Below are 13,472 nucleotides of genomic sequence, written 5' to 3' on the forward strand. Positions count from 1 at the left end.
GAAAAAGCATCACAGCCAGGGGTAAAGCATTTCTTAGAATAATTAATGATACAATTACATACGATGTCGCTTACCAAACTGTAATTAAAGGCGAATTGTATCCATTAAATATTCCAGCATCATCAGCTTCATTTATTTCAACAACCAATCATTTTTGCCTTTTTATTTTTCAGCTAATGTAACCATTTTGTAGATTTTTTTCTTAAAAAAAATAAGGAACTATTAGAAGGATACCTAATAAAGCCAAGGAAAATATTGCCACACCAGAAGCTCATTGCAGCCAATGTGGCACAACCAGTTTTGTGATATGCTTTATTTACCAAACTAACAATAAATGGATTTTCCTGGTTAATTGGGTACTGTTAGCAGCTATGTAGTATTGGGGGGGGCAAACCTTTACTCCCAGACCCCACTTGAAAATTCCTATTGCATTAATAGTAAATTGGGGAGAAATTTTGTTTTCCCGTGAAAAAGTAGAACGATTTACAAAAACCCAAAATGGAAAACAGTTTCTATCCCTGTTTTGATATACCTAGAAAATGCTGTTTGTTATTGGTAGAAAACTGCTCTATTCTGTCCAGCTAAATATTATTTTATTTTGATTGATGTTAAATAAATGAAAATATATATATATATATTTTTTTTTTTGGAGGGTAATAACTAGATTAAGCTTTTTTTTTCTTCCGCCAAATTTTGGAGCGTTGTGATATAAACCAATAAAGACAGTCTGCTTCCACTTTGCCAAAGCCTGACATTTAGCTAGAGGGTCGTTTCAAGCTGTTTTCTATTGGAGGCGAAGTGCAAGCAGCTGGATCTCGCACTTGTTCCGGAGAAACACAAAAACAAAATGATTAAGCCAGAGGAAAATTCCGACCAAGTTATTTGTTAACCTGATTTTCTTTGGTCGGAGCGCCCGGAGAGTTTACATAAAAAAGGGGGGACAAAAATACATTTGCTTTACATAGTTGAATTGCAGTTGGCATTTCCATCAGTACATAAATTTTTATATGAAAAACTGATTCATTTACAGTAAATCCCAAAAATTTGCATTTGAGCGGGTCAACAACGCATAACCGGGAACTGTCTGGGTGAAGTGCGGCTTCTCCGGGTCACGGACTGAAATCTCTGGGTGTCCTATTCCCTGCCCATGGGATTTCCCCCCTTCCAATCCCCATATAAATACTAGCTAGCCCTGCCTGCAATGTCACGGCCCCGTCCACTGACATCATCATTCCCGCTCACCGATGGTGTCGGCCCAGCCTATCGATTACATCGGCCCCCGCTCACTGATATCATTGGGCTTTCCAAGACCTCAAAGAAGTTCAGACACTGAAGGGACCTCTGAAATGTTGAATTCTTTTGTGACTACAATGTTTCTCCTTGAATGGTGGTCCACCAAAAGGTCTCCAGGTTTTCCTTGGACAGCTGTTGTCTCTCCAGGACCAAATTAAAAAGGTGTATATATATTTCCCATGATTATAAATCTGAAGCACCACTAAGTGGTCTATAACGTAATTGGTCAAGAACGATTCTTATCTTTTGATCGTTCTGATATTTCAGGTACCATCAAAGTAAACTCAGTTAGATTAAAACAATACAAACGTGCCCGTGTATCTCACAAACTCTCTGAAGTAGAAGGAATCTTTGAATGTAACTTCTTCAAGGGTTTGCTTCAACATCTACTGATTCAAACTTATCCAAGAAGCCACTTAAAACCAATCCAGCTCCTTATGTAGAAGATCAAGTGTTTACTAATCCTGATCCTGGGAGGATAATCATCTCTGACTACGTTGCCATTACATTCTCACATGCTGATTCTACCCAGAACAAAATGAACAACTTATACTTTATAACAAATTGCTACTTATGCCAAAGCGTCGGACCTAAACAAGGGGTCCTCATCAACACGTATTGGGGAAGCACTGATTAGTGATACATGGTACATGTATCATAATAATGGAGTAAGTCTCACCATTTATATGGATTTTTTGAGGTAGCTAACTTATCTCTTAAAACTTTTCTTGTGTTAATAAAAATATGATTGGATATTTAGGCTGCCAACCTAAGCCCTCCAACATGCGCATCACCAATTTTCACTAGAGCCTCTGAAAGTAACATCAGCACAAAGCACTGGAAGCTTCATGAAATGGATTACCATGGCTGAGGAGCTGCACACAAGCCAAAGATCGCTATGCACAATGCCAAGCATCAGCTGTAAAGGTGTAAAGCACACGGCCACTGGAACGGAGCAGTGGAACCGTGTTCTCTGGAATGATGAATCACGCCTCACTATGTGGAAGTCTGATGGATGAGTCTGGGTTTGGTGGACACCAAGAGAACGCTACCTAGAGGAACGCATGGTGCCTGCTGTAAAGTTTGGTGCAGAAAGGACAATGGTCTTGGGCTCTTTTTCATGGTTTGGACCTCTGAGTGAAGGGTAATGTTGATGCTTCAACCCACCAAGACATTTTGGACAATGCTCTGCTTCCAACTTTGTGGGAACATTTTGGGGAAGACCCTTTCCCGTTCCAGCATGACTGTGCCCCAGCGCACAAAGCAAGGACAATAAAGCCATAAGTAGTTTAATGAGTGTGATGTGAAGGAAAGCAAGTGCCCTGACCCTACAACTTCCCACAGATACACTCTAAATTGTTGTTGAATGCCTTCCAAGAAGAGTGAAGACTATAACAGCCACAAAGATGGGGCCCAATCCCATATTAATGTGCATGTTTCTGGAATGCAATATCATATATTTCTGTGGTAGTCAGGTGTTCACATATTTTTGGTCATATAGTGTATTTTGTATTATTAGTATAAGGTAAATAAATCAGATAAACCATAAACTCCCCAATAATACGCCTGAAAGGAAATAACAAGTATCACGACTTGATCTAAGTTATTGGGACCTTGGAACATCTCTCACAAAGGGAGATTCAGCAGTTATATTGGCCAATTAAAATCAGAACTGGGTGAGAAATGTCACACATCCCATTAGTCCCCTCAGTCCAAATACCAAGAGAAATCAGAAAAGCTGGTTCTCTGTGACCTTGACCAACATAAAAACGGAGGCAATAAACGATTATAAGACTCACCTAAGGATATAAACCAAAAATAATAAAAAACTCATGAAGAGAATGTTATGGAGGACAGTGATCGGGGCCTGCAGGAAATAAAGGAATGTTTCGAGGTCACAAAATCTTTGAAAATTTCCAAGGGCTTCAGGAATGAAATGAAACTTCCAATGTAACAAGGCGAACAGTGCAGAGTCGTAATAGCTGTAGTCCCAATTTTCAGATGCTGTCCCATGGAGCTGTCTTTTGCTATAAAATCAATGGAGGTCTGTGCTGTAGCGTCAAGAACCTCCATTACACCTATCCCGCGGCTACATCCCAATGTTACGCAGTTAAGCAAAGCGAGGGGTCGCTTTGGCCATGCTGCCAATCCTGCCAACACCTGACCCTTTCCTCTCCCGCCTATGGCACATACCCCAACACAAGTTTTGATAAGCTTAACAACAATGAAAAAATATAGGACAACCTCATATACATATTCCCAGAAAAACAAAGTGTATCATCATCCTCTTTTATATATTATATATTATATAGTCTCCGGCCTGTATAACTAATCCTGTCCTTATAATCCGTTATATCCCTGTATATTCCTCATATTATATATTATATCCTCTCCGGCCGTATAACTAATCCCGTCCTTATAACCCGTTATATCCTGTATATTCCTCATATTATATATTATATACTCTCCGGCCGTATAACTAATCCCGTCCTTATAACCCGTTATATCCTGTATATTCCTCATATTATATATTATATCCTCTCCGGCCGTATAACTAATCCCGTCCTTATAACCCGTTATATCCTGTATATTCCTCATATTATATATTATATACTCTCCGGCCGTATAACTAATCCCGTCCTTATAACCCGTTATATCCTGTATATTCCTCATATTATATATTATATACTCTCCGGCCGTATAACTAATCCCGTCCTTATAACCCGTTATATCCTGTATATTCCTCATATTATATATTATATACTCTCCCCCCGTATAATTAATCCCATCCTTATAACCCGTTATATCCTGTATATTCCTCATATTATATATTATATCCTCTCCGGCCGTATAACTAATCCCGTCTTTATAACCCGTTATATCCCTGTATATTCCTCATATTATATATTATATACTCTCCCCCCGTATAACTAATCCCGTCTTTATAACCCGTTATATCGCTGTATATTCCTCATATTATATATTATATACTCTCCCCGTATAACTAATCCCGTCCTTAGAACCCGTTATATCCCTGTATATTCCTCATATTATATATTATATACTCTCCGGCTGTGTAACTAATGCCGTCCTTATAACCCGTTATATCCTGTATATTCCTCATATTATATATTATATACTCTCCGGCCGTATAACTAATCCCATCCTTATAACCCGTTATATCCCTGTATATTCCTCATATTACATATTATATACTCTCCGGCCGTATAACTAATCCCGTCCTTATAACCCGTTATATCCCTGTATATTCCTCATATTATATATTATATACTCTCCGGCCGTATAACTAATCCCGTCCTTATAACCCGTTATATCCTGTATATCCCTCATATTATATATTATATACTCTCCGGCCGTATAACTAATCCCCTCCTTATAACCCGTTATATCCTGTATATTCCTCATATTATATATTATATACTCTCCGGCCGTATAACTAATCCCGTCCTTATAACCCGTTATATCCTGTATATTCCTCATATTATATATTATATACTCTCTGGCCGTATAACTAATCCCGTCCTTATAACCCGTTATATCCTGTATATTCCTCATATTATATATTATATACTCTCCGGCCGTATAACTAATCCCGTCCTTATAACCCGTTATATCCCTGTATATTCCTCATATTATATATTATATACTCTCCCCCCGTATAACTAATCCCGTCCTTATAACCCGTTATATCCTGTATATTCCTCATATTATATATTATATACTCTCCGGCCGTATAACTAATCCCGTCCTTATAACCCGTTATATCCTGTATATTCCTCATATTATATATTATATACTCTCCCCCGTATAACTAATCCCGTCCTTATAACCCGTTATATCCCTGTATATTCCAAATATTATATATTATATACTCTCCCCCCGTATAACTAATCCCGTCCTTATAACCCGTTATATCCTGTATATTCCTCATATTATATAATCTGCAGCCCAAGCATATATAAGGCATGTATTGGATCTGATACTGCAGCCTCTGTGGGCAGTAAATTCCATATCTTTCCATAGCCCATTTGTTTTCAATCTGTAGTTGTGGGTCTGCAATGGGTGTATCAACTTCTCCCCAAACATCTTATCTATCATTTCTCTCTGGGGTTCTATGGGAAAATTTACCCTAAAAAAAATTAACATCAAAACAATGCAATAAGATTTTCATTAAAAAAAATATTATGTAAAGCCGCCGTAACAAATATAACACAGTGTTAGGATTTTTTAGGTCTGCGTAAAAGAATTATAATGTAAATATACATTGTTTTTTGGGTGACAACAACTCATGTTTTAAAAAATATCACTGGCACATTTGCTTCTTATGTTTTCTCCCGGCTTTTTCCAGCCAAGACTTGACAAGTTGAAATAAAGCTGGATGGCGAGTCGGCACCATCATCATTAAGAGGACAATTTAGTGTTTGTATGCAGATTGCAAATGCACGACTTTGTCTCTCCCTCCAAAAGACGGATGATGAATGTTCTTAGTGTTTGCCGACAAGTACTCTCGGAGCCCGATGCTCTTCGTACAGACTGCAGGATTTACAAGTCATTCTTCTCTATAAATGAGAACAGACCTGCTTTTAATCAGACGGCTCTTCACCGGTACGCTAAGGCCCATGGAGCGTTGAGTCTATTGTAAACATCTTCAGACGAGAACACGGAGATTATACTTCACGACAATAGCCAAAGGAGGAAAAAAAGGAAAAAACCAAATGAAGGCCACGAAGGGAAAGCCACTTGCAGAAGTCAATGGCCCGAAGATACCAAAGGTGGTAGAAAGAGATGGTTTCTGAATATAGTGGGGTTATTGTGACGGAATGGAGAGCAGCGGTAGAGGGAAGAGAATAAAAGGAGAACAATGAAGCTAGAGAGAATAACTCCATAACTCCAGCGTAACTCCATCTGTCCACTCGTGGATAAGTAAACTACCTTGCTCTATCGATGAGTAGGATGGTCAACGAGAATCAGATTGGTTCTGGTCCAATGATTATCGTGAAATATTTGCCTACGTTGTCTGTGCTGCCCCAACATCCTGGACAGCCTTGGAATACGAGAGGAAGCTTACTTCCCAAAAGGAGAGCTGTCTTTCGGCTCCCTGACTTCAATGTTCATTATGAAGAGCCAACCCCATCGTAGTTTCTGCTGCAGGAAGACCTTGGCTGGCCCTGTACAATGTATAGTTAGATCAGATTATTGCAGTCTCCTCACACATTGAATTTTGGTTTGTACAGGGCCAGCTCGGCCCTTTTTACTGGAGATACATATCAGTGTTGGCCCTTCATAATGAATAGTCAAATGTGGGAGTTGAAACTGGAACTCTCCCTAAAGTATTAGATTTGGTTTTTGGCACTTTCTCACTTTTTAAACATTACCTCCTATTGGGTCAACACAGACCCCCCCATAAAGTTAAATAAGCTTTTGAGACCTCAAAGGACTCTATTAAGTCCAACCAAAGACTCCCATTTTCTCTCTTGTTAATATGATAATATCCATTTTTCTTATTAAATCACTTCTCCTAAACCTCCACAAGATGATACGAGCCAACCAAGACTGGCCAGAAGCCCAAAGAAAAGTATCATTAGGACACAGACAAACTCCCGGCCACACTTTATGGCCGAACAGCCATCAGGCGCGTTGACTTATGCAAATTTTATACGTAGCTCCAATCAAGAGGCCCAATCAAAGGGTCAGAATCCGACAACTTTGATGTTCGCCAATGATTCTCATGTAAATGTTATTCTTTCTACACTGAATTCATGGATTCCACTCAAATCTGATTCTCGTCCATATCATATTGATGAGCATCAGTTTCCAATCCAATATTTATTAAATTAGAGTGAAATCTCTCCGTGTGTCTTTAACAAGGGAATAAAAACTAAACAGAAGTATAATGGAGGTCTACTTGACGCGAGAAAGCAGCCATTAAAACGAAGCATGTGTTTAATAGAAATAGCTGTATTTTTTAGCATCATATATAGCACGACGTGTATAGTTTTAGAATTCTACCCTAATCGAGCCTGTGATCCTGATGTACTAAGGTTAAAAGGGTCTCGCCTTTGAGTGAAAGCTCTCCAAGTCTGGGGTTAAGCTATAGATTCAACAAGATCTCTCCAACGTCAAAATGAATTATCATAAATCAACACTGGCATTGGTCCTTTAGAGGTCAGTATCCATAGGATGTTTCAGAAATGCTTTGCTTCCACCCATTGACTATTATTATATATATTATACTATTATTTATTATATTGTTATATTATTATTATTATATTATTATTTTTATTATTATATGTTTTATTTATTAAGTGGCAACAAATTACGCAGCGCTGTCAATTTCAGTGGGGCAGTTAACACACGTAACAAATATACATTAATACATACAGACACATTAGGAGTTGAGAACTGGACCTGTGAGCTTGCAATCTAGCCTTACTGTACTTTTACATGAAGTTCCTGGCAGGAATGGTGGACTTTTGAGGGCCCCGCACGTGAGCTTACAATCTAGTCATTTAAATATTTAGGCACTAATGTGTTGATTTAATTTGGTTTATATTCATTCGATAACATAGCATATTCTAATATTATTATTATTATTATTATTATTATTATTATTATATATTTTTTGGATGTTTCCTGTTCCAGATTGACATGCCTTTTTTTTCACAAGGCACGATAGACACTTTTTTGGGGGGTATTTTAACAAATGTGTTCAAGTTTCATATCTTCACAGTAGGTGAGAAAACACTAGAAGATCGCAATGAGGTTTAACCCTTTCTGGTTCAGCTTTCTTAATCCATATAAAATAATTCAAACCTATCTTCCTACACTAGCTTAGTATTTTTTGGATAATGCCCATCTATGTAAATTAAACAGAGAGATTAAGAATTTGACGGCAGATCGGCCCCATTCGGCCCCTGTCTAGTCCCCCATTTTTCCTACTATAAAGACTCAAACCTTAATCAGTCGTTGGTCTCGTCTTAGATTCAGGAGCCATATGCCTATCCCATGCGTGTTTAAATCCCCTAACTGTATTAGCCTCTACCACTTCTACTGGGGGGCTGTTCCACTTAACCACCACCCCCTCAGTAAATTCCAAAAACACCATTTAAGATTTTTGTTTCGTAATAGCGCGCTGTAGATATGAACTCGCAATAAAAATGACATCTAGAAAGAGCACCTTTAGGCTGTATCTATTTTTTCACTGAGATAATGCTCTCAAATACTTTTCCACTGACTAATTAAACAACCTACTGTTATTTTCAGATGCATAACCTTATGTTTATGAATAGTTCTTTAGAGGAAACATAGTACCAGTGTTTAGTACTAGTAAAAAAATATAATAATTAACAATAATAATAATAATAATAATAAGCGGCTATAAGACATATTCCAAAGAAAGAAGAAAATTAGCTTCTGGTGTACATCTCTTCCGATACCCCGCTGCAAGCTGTAGTAATTCTTACTGTTTAGACAGTCTTCTCTGCACCATCAAACAAGTCCCCCAAGCTCAGTCCTATTATATACACCCAGTATGGTACATAGTGTATTGGGTTGGGGGGGGGCCCTCACACAAATGATTTATATATTTATTGTCAGATAGCAGAAACTGTAGGTAATTGGGGTTAGAGAGGCAGGTCCGGCTCAGGGCCCCCTACTGGGTGCCAGAGCTTTCAATGGGCCAGTTAGGGCCAGAGAACAAATTGACTCCTTGAATGGGAATTGGTATCCAGGCATTGAGACTTTTGATGTCTGGCACTTCCTGCCCCAATGGCGGCAGGTACAGCTGAGAGACCCCCAGCCCTTTCTGCCTGCCCCAGTAACACACACGAGAACACACACACACTCACTAACATATAAACAATCACATTAACGCACCCATAAAACACACTCTATCACACCCCACTCTATTATTGACAACTCACCTTGCCTTGCCTGGAGGTATGATGCGTTTCATGCACACACACGTTACTCTCTTATACTCAAACAGCCCCTGGCCGGGCAAACCCAGCGAGCAGCCACCCAGTGCAGCACCTGATCAGGTTAAGTATGGAGGACTATTAGCCAGCGGCCCATCGGGCATTCGCCTGGTGTGCCAGATGACCAGTCTGTGTCTGCAGGGGTTAAAGTCCGGTGTTTTGTGTAATTCAACGCACTGCGGGGTCTGTTTAACCCCAAAAAACAGCTTTAGGCAGCGTGTGGATGGAAAAGATTTTCATGAGTTAATTTTTTATTACAAAAAATAAATTCTTGTGAGTTCAGCCGCGTAGAAGGGTTTCGCCGGAACCGCAAATCAAATGACAACGAGCGGAGATTTTAGCGGACCGAATTATGTCACGGAGAATGAATACGCTACGCGGCGAGCGCTATCAGAACCCACCCCCTTTTACATTAAATTTTCATTTGTAATCAGCAAACAGCTCAGAGCACAAACAGAAATAAGCATCATTATTACCTCGTGGATTAATAGCAGAGTCTCCTCATCTCAGCAAATTTGTAGAAATCAATGTCATAATTAAACAATTTCATTATCTCAAGGTCACCCTATTGAATTTTAACATCTCCGGTTAACTCAGCCATTAAATGATGAAATCGTAGGTACTTTGGGGGGGGCGGGGGGCGGAATACAATGCAATACCTAACCGTAAACTGTGGGAATGTCATGCTTTTGTGTCGGGTGAAAAAATATGACTTTTAGAATAAGCGCTCGGCTTTAATAAGCCAAGTGACCTTTCACGCATGCATTCTCCTTTAGAGTTACTGATAATTCCGAAAAGCCCATGTAAAGCGCAGTCACACTGAGTACAAGTAGCAGGAGATGCCTCTATGAACTGAAACTAATTGCCACCAGGGGCAGCTTTAGGGTCCCTCGTAGTAAGGGGTCCCATCTCCCGTGGCCATACCTGGAAACATCCATGCTCCAGCTACCGGGAGCGCTCCCGGTTCGGGTAGTGGTTGGGTGAGTCTACTCACATCAGTTGGTGGTCCGCTGGTAGGAGGGGAAGTGGGTCATGCCTCCAAGATGCTCCCGCGACCTGGAGACCTCGGAGAAGCAACGTTTCACTCCGAGTCTCCAGGCAAAAAAGCGGGAGAGTTCTCAGGTATGCCAGTGGCCCTCTGATCCTAGGGGGGTTCTACCCCTGTGAGGAAGAGGTTTTTTTTGCTCTAAAGATTTGTGTGTTATCAGCATTAAATAACTATATCAGTTCCAGTAGCGAATATCCCAACTGTCAGGGCTATGGGTGTTTGCAGGGCCCCGTTTGCCCTTATTTTTGTATTTTCTGCAGTTCTAAGACAAGCAGATTGCTGGGATATGACATCATATGGGGACCTGGTGAGATCACGAGCCTGAGTGAAAGCGGTACAGTCCTCCCAAATGCGAGGCCAAGTTGCATGAGCACGGGGGATTGCTAACGCTGAACTTGCATAATGATTGCTAACAAAATAGAATTGGAACTGCAGGTTCCTGAAGCGGATATGAATGGAACCAACTGATGAAGAACAATGCCAAAGAGTTTTAATATCATATCAGGGTTTGGTGGGATGTGGTCCTTAAGCTTGGTTTCCAATTATCTTGAAGACTTCAACATATTAAGACATCGACTTAACATTCTCTTTGTGACAATAGAAATTGTTGAAACATTGTACACAAAAGCCAAACTACAAAGAGTTGGCCTGGCCTTTAGGGTCTATTTCACACACCAACAGTAGCCTGTGCTCTGCGAGCTGGAACCCTCTGAGGAAGCCTGGCGGCGAAACGCGTCAGGGCTCCTGTGCCGCACTATTTGTTTTTATGCATTATATTTTAACACATGTATATTTATTATGGGACTAAATCGCCCTTTTATTGCATCTGCATCACCTTCTTTTCCTTTTAAGAGCTTTCACCAATAGTGCTCCATTTCTGCATTTCTCCTGAGATCTCCTCTGGTGATCGTAGCTCCTTTTTTCTGCCTTTCTCTATCTCTCTCTAATTTTTTTTTTCCATATTGGTGCACGTCTATACCACATCCATCACTCCAGGGTCTATGTAACTGAAAAGTACTGCGGCACTCAAAAGGTTAAAAAAAAAAGGATCATTTTTGAGTGAGTTGCTATGGCTATTACCAAATTAGCAGATATATGTTCTTTTATACGCATTAAAAGTGTTTTAAAATATTAATCACCATCGAGCCCACACAAATTATACATTTTTTCAGGTCAAGTAGGGCTTTTTTTAAAAAAAAAAAAACCATATTCATAAATATGAATACGTAAGACATTATTTTTATAAATACAATTTTTTAACAAATTTATAAAAAAAAAAAAAACACATCTATTTACAGTTTTACACAAATATAAATGAAACACAGCTAGTATAAATGGGAAAAAATACCAAAAATATATATTTTAACTTGTGCCGACGTGGAAACCACCCTATTTTCCTATTTAATTTACATTTTCTAAATTTTCTTTTAGGTTTTTTTTTTCTTTTAACCCATACCTAACCCTAATCGAATTCCCCAGAAACTAACCCCCACCACACTAACCACTGAATATAAACTAAAAAGTATGTATGCCTTTGTCATTTAACTCTATCCTTGCTTGTGATTGGCTGTCGAAGCGTTCACCGCCATGGGAGTGCAGGGGGTTTGCTGTGGACTGGCCGTTCTCACGTTTTGTCTTCCTCAGAATGTGTCAAGGACATTCCCACCACACTTGCCTACGCCGTAATATTCCACATCCGTGTCATCACTACATGATAGACAAGAGGGAATTAGCCCAATACATAGCTGAAAAGTTGCCCTCTACAAAGTGACAGGGGCAACTTAAAGGTACCGCAAGATGTCAAAATAAGACTTAGATTAAAGATGGCTGCCTGTTGTGGGTTTAGTCCTCCTCTTTGACAGATTTAGCAAACTAGGAACTTATGAACACCGGCCAGAAAATGTTTCTCAATGAACGGAGGCTTGATGCTTCAAAAAGTCAAACAACTCGTCTTAGGAAGACTAAGATCCAAGTGCCCACTGAGCCTCTCGGTGGCAAAATGGGCAGGTGCATGACCTCCAAAGGTAGTAGGTTCAAACCTACGAGTATTAAAGACCCAAGTCTACCTATCATTCTCATCCACATATAGAGATGTGATTGAAATCTGACACCAACAGTAGGAGACGTATTCCAGCCTCATAAAATGGCGTCACGTATAAGAAGCTCATAAAGAGCTCTTAGGAGGCCAACTAATCGATCAAAGTGGGTTATAAGGTTTATTCAATGAGGCTGAACTAAGAAGAAACGGTTTATCTGACTTAACCATGGGGGCCAAACCTGACGCGTTTCTTCTAGCAGAAGCCCATGCTAACCCTACGTGATGCATATACAAGCCTTATCTCCTTATCTCTTATGGTCCTCCTAGCAGGAGGATTCTCCGCTTTTCCCATTCATAATGATAAATAGGACCCATTTCAACTCACCAACAACTCACTGGTCGATAGATAAACCCCATTCATTTTGTCCATTTAAAAATAAAAATGTTTTGCAAAAATGTGCAATATGCCGCTTTAACAGAATATTTATTATTAACTCCATTCCTTTCCAATCAATCTTTCTTTTTAATGCTAAGGGCCACAATAAACACTCAGTGGCGCTGCATTCATTCCACCGGTTCGTTGTGCGTAATTTTATTATCACTTTTATTAATTTTTGTATTTTTTTTTTAATTTTAAGGTAGAATTTAACCATTTGGTCCATTAAGTAACAATGAATTTTCCCCCCCTCTAAATAACGGTTTAACTTTATAATAAAAGATAATGACAACCTTGAGAGCACGTCGAGATATAAAGACCTGGGATTCGAAGAACTAATAGGACAGCAAATGGCTCGGCTATTAAACAAATAAGGGGTACGTTCTACTTTCCCGAATACGTATTAAGAAACGGATAAAAGACGCCATCAGTGTAAACGACTGCCTCCCAGATTGCCTTCGAGGCAGTAGTTTACGCTGATGGTGTCTTTTATCCGTTTCTTAATACGTATATGGAACGCGTCCAAAGAAGAAAATTAGGAAGAAAGAAGAAATGAATAGCTTCTTGACACGAAAAGCTTCCTAAAGGCATAACTCTCATTGGTATTTCAGAGACATAAGACTTCCTTGGCTCCGTGTCTTATGTATGTATAACACATTC

The sequence above is a fragment of the Spea bombifrons genome, chromosome 1 (genome assembly GCF_027358695.1).
Source record: "Spea bombifrons isolate aSpeBom1 chromosome 1, aSpeBom1.2.pri, whole genome shotgun sequence".
Lineage (NCBI taxonomy): Eukaryota > Metazoa > Chordata > Amphibia > Anura > Pelobatidae > Spea > Spea bombifrons.